The sequence below is a fragment of the Carex rostrata genome, chromosome 17 (assembly GCF_964058835.1).
Source record: "Carex rostrata chromosome 17, lpCarRost1.2, whole genome shotgun sequence".
NCBI lineage: Eukaryota > Viridiplantae > Streptophyta > Magnoliopsida > Poales > Cyperaceae > Carex > Carex rostrata.
In genome coordinates, this window is record NC_135934.1 from 1,830,043 (window position 1) to 1,838,002 (window position 7,960).

Below are 7,960 nucleotides of genomic sequence, written 5' to 3' on the forward strand. Positions count from 1 at the left end.
GTAACTTAAAAAATGGTCCCTCTAAGTCTAAGAACAAAGAACTCTTTTTCTTTTCTTTTTTTCTAAATTAAATTAAAGTGTAATCAGGACCGAAATTTTTATTTCTATCATAATTAAAAAAAAAACCAAAACAACTCTGTTTGTTCAAAATTCGATAAATACTCAGGCCGTAGAGGTGTTTGACGGTCTCAAAGACTAGAATCTACCAAATGCCTCTGCGGCTCTAGCATGAGATCCGCAAAATGGTTTGACGGCCCCAATTTTTTTTTTTCAGAAAATTTATTAACTAAAAAACAAAAAAAAAGGAGAATCACAGAGACGGACATATATATATATATTTGGGATCGACTAACAGTCCCCCTAGTTCAGTCCCCTATCTGTCCCCCGCACTAAAAGACAAAAAAAAAGTTAAAACGTGCTAACTACCACCAAAGAGCAAGATTAATGTTATTTTATTAATAGTCAAAACGTATAGTATTCATACCTACAGATTTATAGTATTCATACTTATTATCAGAACCATTCGTCATATGTAAACACAAGTTGGAGGAGACCAGTAACGACCAGGGGGACCACTGACGTCTTGTGACAGTCTGGATTGGGGACCGCAACCGCCTGAAAGCGACATTTGCCAAGATTGAAGACCACTACAGCGAATCTATATATTATTCATATCTAAATAAAGAAGTATTCATATCTAAACAAATGAAGTATTCATACTGGCGATTACGAAGTATTCATACATGTTTGAAATAATATACAATTCAAAATTCAAAGTCAGATTCATCTCTCTCACCCCACCTCTTCCAAGAAGTATTCATACTGACGATTACGAAGTATTCATACATGTTTGAAATAATTTATACAATTCAAAATTCAAAGTCAGATTCATCTCTCTCACCCCACCTCTTCCAAGAAGTATTCATACTGACGATTATGAAGTATTCATACATGTTTAAAATAATTTAGACAATTCAAAATTCAAAGTCAGATTCATCTCTCTCACCCCACCTCTTCCAAGAAGTATTCATACTGACGATTACGAAGTATTCATACATGTTTGAAATAATTTATACAATTCAAAATTCATTGTCAGATTCATCTCTCTCACCCCACCTCTTCCAAGAAGTATTCATATCTAACATGAAGTATGCATATCTAACAAATTAAGTATTCATAACTAACTAATAAAGTATTCATATGTTCCACTTTCACAACCTTCGCTGGGCTAGCATGGACCCCTCCAATGGTGCACCACGCTCTCCTGCCCGGATCTTGATGGTGCACCGCACTCTCCTCGCCTGATCTCGTCGAATCTCGCTGGTGCTGTTAGTTTGTAATAATCTAGAAGTCAATAATACGATAGGTTAATCATAAAGCTTTGTTCATGAATTGAATGTTTATTTATATATCATTTTGTTGCCTTGAGTATTATTGAAATTATGGATCATTTCGAGTTCATGACTGAAATTGTGAAACTCCATAATATAGATAATATATACTCTTAAAAGTCACTGACCAAGGTAATTAGCAGGAACACTAATTACCGCGATAAGGTAAGCATGTGGATTAAAAGATGGTTAAGTTTTACAAACCACCTGACACGAGATGTCATTTTAATCACATGGATACATGTTCTAGGAACATGGTATTTGACAGACCCCGAATGAAACGTTAAATAGAATTGTGTTCGTGTCATTAATGTTTTCATTCAGTGTCAAAGTTCTACAGTATGAGGTATTTATCGTTCCCACTAAGAAATATATATGAGTAAGTGTTATCTAACGCTGTCCGTAAAAAGCAGCCATAACGGTAGCATTTCCATATATATAACTTAGCTGAGGAAGTGATAGTCTGCCAAGAATACTACTTGTCCCTCGTATCTCTATACGAGCTAGAGCATCACTGGGCCCCTTGATAGAGTTAGATTATCTGCATGCGGTATAATTACAAGAGTAATTATATTTGATAATCTACTCAAGATCAAGAAAAGATACAGTTAACAAGGATGACACATATCTACCTTAAAACTGATCTGATAGCTATGAGACAGAAGAACTGACACAAGTAAATTGTTTACTGGATCGTGATATTGTACAGTATAGCATCATCTGTGTAATTGGATGGTCATGATGTGTTGCCAGATGCCACCCATGACTAACAGAAGTTAAAACAGTTTTAACTCTGTTTACCAACATAACACAGATCCTATTGGGTCACACCATATAGGAGCTACTCGGAGAATCTTACTGATTAATTATAAATTGATTATAATTAATATTAAGATGGTTATAATTAATTATACGTGATATAATTAAATTATAAATGTCATTTAGAATGACAAGCAGAAACAACGGTTAATTTATAAACGTACACGTTACGTTGTATAAAAGTTACCGAACAATAACCGAAAAGAAATATAATTGTACATGACAATTATATATATATGATTTGGAATTTTAATTGTTAATTATGGATTTGAATTATGGGTTTAAAAGCCCAAAATAATCAAAGCCTTAATTAAAATTAAAGACCCAAAGTCAAAGCCCAAAATCAAAGCCTTTTACTATTCATGCCTTAATGGGCCAAGGGCAAAATGGTCATTTCACACCTATGCCACCTTGCATGACACCTTAGGGGTGTAGAAACATGGAGAAGAGTGTGGAAGGGTGTGGAAGGGGTATTTTGGTCTTTTCACATATTAAAGGATGAGGTGTCAAGGGCTTTTGGTAAATAGATTTGTTTTGAGGGGTATTTTGGTCTTTTGCGAACCTCCTCAAAACACTATAAATAGAGAGGTGAGGGTAGAGAGAAAATTTGCTAATTCACATGTTAATCTGATTACTTCGTTAATCGGTTTTTCATCTCTTCCCTGATTTCGGTTATTACGAGATTCGGAAAAATATATTTTTAGATTCTGCGGTATTTCATGTTTTACTTTATTAGTAAAACGGAATAACTTGCATTCTTAAATATATTTAAATTGTCCCTTTTTCGGTGAATAGTGTTTCTGCAGAATTCCGCGGTTTACGGTATTTCTGGCAGAAGAAATAAATCGCTCTCCGGTTAGTCCTGGTGGATAACCAATAGAGGTATCACACGTGTGATACTGCGAGTCGATTCCATCCCTGGTGAGGCTCTACTCGCTCGGTCTGCATTCCAACTGAGATTTGGAATCAAGGTATAAATTGTTATATTAATCTATTTAATTTGTAAATAGATTTAATGCTTTAGGAAATCAATTATGGAGTAGATCTGTAAATAGGATTAAACGAATCTTCTTGATTCATTTAATCCGTAGCTTAAGTTAGATGTAAAAATTTTTGTTTTACTCTTTCCGCAGCTTAAGCTAATTAAATGGGTTTGAACCGTTCCTCGAAACCCAACAGGTGCATCACGCTCTCCTCGTCAAATCTTGAAGGTGCACCACGCTATCCTCGCTAGATCTCGACGGTGCACCACACTCTCCTCGCCGGATCTCGACGGTGCACCATGTCGAGAAAGAGACTCGGAGAAGGAAGCCGTGGAGAAGGAAAATTTGAAGTTCAGTGAGTTCAGCAAGTTCAGCGAGGGATTTTCAATTATAGTTAGCGGGAAACTACTAATGATTGCATTAATTAACTACCATAAACCATTAATCGGGGGGACAGATAGGGAACTGGAAAGAGGGGGACAGTATCTTTACTCTATATTTTTTTTGCACAAAAATCAATTCTTGTTGTTTTTCGTTAATAAATTTTCTGCAAAAAGAAAAAAAAAATTGAGGCTGCAAAATCATTTTGTGGGCTTCAAACTGGAACCGCAGGGTCATTTGACAGACCACAGTCTTTGGGGCCGTCAAATACCCCTATGGTCTTGGTATTTGTCAAATTCCCTGGATTCTGGATGATTGGGTGATTTGGTTTATTTTTTAAATAAAAATTTCGGGTAATCTGAACTACTTAATTTTAATCGGACAGTTTACAAAAATTATGATGTATTAATATCGATGTGGATTCCATTTGAAGTATTAATTGGAAAATTGGACCATGAATATTTTTCTAGGTATTATTTAAAAAATAAATAAATATTTTCTGGCAACTTATAGAGTCATAACTCATAATTCAACGAAAACACAAATCATCACTCACAAAATATAATTTTGTTTTTGTTTTTATTGTTGTGTTTTGTGTTTCCATAGTCCAATAATATATATTTTTTTTGCTTGATAGATTAGGAAAGTTTTTTCCAGAGGCAGAATCAGAAAATTAATATGAAGGGACTGAATAAATTATTGTAGTGTAGTTTTATTTTATAAGAATAGCTAAAAAATATTATTACTCGTAAAACTTAAAATATATAGAGGACCAAATTGCTAAAACTATATTTATGAGGGTGCATTCCTGAATCCGTGATTTTTAAATATCTAATCAAATGCATAATTTTTTTATTTTGTTAAAACATTTATGCTATTGTGAACAGGTCTAATTAATAAATGACTTCAATACCATTTACCCTCAAAGTGAAATTAATCTAATTAACAAAAGCAAACCAAAACATATCCCATAAAATTATTAACGCACGAAAAAAAATTAAAATACCATCATTAAAAAAGGCATGATCACTTGGTGACCACCATTCAACGTCAGTTTGTTAATTCCTCCAATTGGAAACCTTTCGTTTTTCTTTTTTTTAGTAATATATTTTATAATATATAAAATATTTTGTCGGGAAAGAGAAAGATGATTATTTTTCGATGCACTAGAAATCTAGAACTGAATTATTTAAACATTTTCTAAGAAATCAAATTTGGCTGCTTACAGCTGTTTGTATACATATCTCAATCTTTAGCTACAAAAAAATATCTAATATGTATACAAACCTTAAGGATTTTGTCACAACCCCGTCATCGGACCACGAATCGCGACAAAAGAGGCACCCTCACATCTATCCGTCGTTTCATCAATTTACGTTGCAAATAAAATAAACAAATAGAAATAATACAGAATCAGCTACAAAGTTCAATAACCAGTTATTTAACAACGTGTTTCTCTATAATTGACTTAATTAAGTAACCATTCAAACAGACTGGATTAATCCACACAATTTCAAATCAAATTATATTTAACCGGCAATAGCACCTAGATCCGGATTATCAATAAAACATGTCATACAATTAATATCCGTATCATTTAATTTCATTTCACATAATCATATCATTTCACAATTTCTCATAACACACAATCGTATCGTTTCACAAATCAAATTCAAACCTCAGACTCGCTATCCCGTTAAATATGCATCATAATCCAAAATCCAATTCAAAATTCAATTCAACCAAATAAATTGAAAACAAGATTATAGAGAAGTCCGATTACCTGATAGTGAATAATTCAGGAATCCAAACGAGTTGCAACAATTGTTCAGAACCATTCGCGACGTAGGATCGGAACTCCAATCGGGTAGATTACAACTTTCTTTTATTTTCATCTATATTCCTTTCTTATTTTATCTCATTTTTTTTCTCATATGATCTCTCTGTTTTTTTTTTTCCTTTCACAATTTCTCTTTGATCTTTTAGTTTGTTTTTGTTTTACCGAATGTTATAAAAAAAATGACAGATAATTAATGGGATAGGAAATGGAGTCGGTGAAAATTAATAGTGGAATGAATTACATATAACAACACGTGGCTCCACATTGTTGTATTTTATTTTATTTTATTTTGTTTTTTTAGTTACCAAATTTTCTTCAAATAAATCATTTAAATTTCTAATTTTATAAATAAATTCATACACAAATAAATTCAAATTATTTGAAAAATATTATAAATTTACGGGTGTTACAAATTCTCTCCCTTCAAAAGAATTTTGTTCTCAAAATTCGAATGGATATTATTCGTACCAAAAGGGATATAATAAACGATGATTAAATCAAATTTATAATATACAGATCAATCAGTGGAGATAATCAACTTGAATCAAAATAGTTTGTTTTTGATTTACCGAATCTTATAAAAAAAATGACAGATAATGGGATAGGAAACGGAGTCGGTGAAAACAGTGGAATGAATTACATGAAAAACAACACGTGGCTCCACATTGTTGTATTTTATTTTATTTTGTTACCAAATTTTCTTCAAATAAATAATTTAAATTTCTAATTTTATAAATAAATTCAAATTATTTGAAAAATATTATAAATTTACGGGTGTGACAGATTTTCCGATACTTTTCATGACATAAAAAAAATTATCTTCTTAATTAATTATTTACAAAATATTTAATTTAATATATTTCTAAAAATAAAAATGATCTTTCTAATTTTATGAAGGAAATGGCAGGAGGGTAGCTAGGAGATTCCCTTCTCCTAACACACTTGTCTGGTTCGTCTGATAACAACAAAACCACATGGCCTCCTGTCATTTCCTTTCATAAACTAAGTCATGCATCATGATCTATAATCATATATATCTTTTTAATTATTGGCATGTAGTTAGTAACAACTTTCCATCATCTTTTTCTTTTTCTTTTCTTTTTTCCTTTTATGATTGTACTGCATGTTTAGTGTTAAAGTTCAACTAATAAATCATAACTAATCAAAAAAGTTGTGTACAGATTTTGAATTCATTGTTCATCTATTGACATCTCCAATTGTTTGATAGCTCATTAATTATTAATAATTAGATAAATGTTATTCAAGATTGGTTAATTGTTGAATAGAATAAATTCTAGCTTAAATTTTATGACTAATACAAATTTGTTAATCAAACATAATTATATTTTTTTTTTTTTGAAAAACTGATAGAAGCTATCAGTGAGTACAATTAATAAATTCAAATGAAAAAAAGCATCAGTATTACAGAAAACAACTAGACTTCAAATCAGCAATGATGAAGCCATAAAATTGCTTCCCTCCAAGCATAGTCTCAGCAGCCAAAAAACATAATTATATATTAATCAAAATGTCATGTTAATTATGATCTGACTAATATTTTAATCAAGTATGTGAGGTTCATACAACACATCCCTCATTTTTTCAGTTATAATTTTTTTTTGTTAATTTTAAACATGGTATTGACAAGTATATTTGTCCAATTAACATTTAGCTACATCTTATTCTTAACATATTTTTAATAATTACTGCTGAAATTCAAAATGAAAATGTTTAGAGATGACATGGGCACATCAATTGTAGCCCAATAATGTATCATGTACGGCTGATTAATTAATTAAGAAGACGCTATTGTACACGTATTGTATATAATATAAATAAAATATGTAATGCTCTTAATTTGCACACATTGCACTAATACCAAGATTAATATATATTCATTCCAAACACTTGGCATGCATTAAGAAGATAAAACAAACAACAACTTAATTCCGAGATCTCTAAAGTAAAAAAAGAAGAAGAAGAAGCTCTGATCTAATTAAGGAGAAGACCTAATTAAAACATTGTCTCCTATTCAACCAATAATGGAAGGGGCAGAATGCATCTATGTGCTTCTCTCCTCTCATCCCATTAATTTCTACTAACCTAAAAATTGCTACCTTGACATAATTAGAAAACACCTCACTAATTAAGAGTATATTAATTTCATGCACATGGTACTAACTCTTCCGGTATGCTTTCAAGTTGCGGTCGCCACGCGATATTTTCTCGAACCGAATGATTTTTCATGTACATCCATTTTCTTGAGCTCACTCATAATCTGTCCTATGGTCTTGTCTCCTTTAACCCGTCATGGATCGCAACTGTGCCGCCTCTTTCTTTGTTAGTAGCACCTTTACTCTAATTACTGTTTTCTCTTCACTAATTACCCTTTGTTTCTTGATTCTCCGTTAACGTTAGAGCCTTAAACTATCATCTCCTTTGTTTGCGGTGTCAATTGTAGTACTGTGAGAGCTGTTATTTTTCCTCTTGAATTTGTATAGACGGCTTAGAGCTACCGTGTAACACTGGAGCTTTTGTTTTGTAAG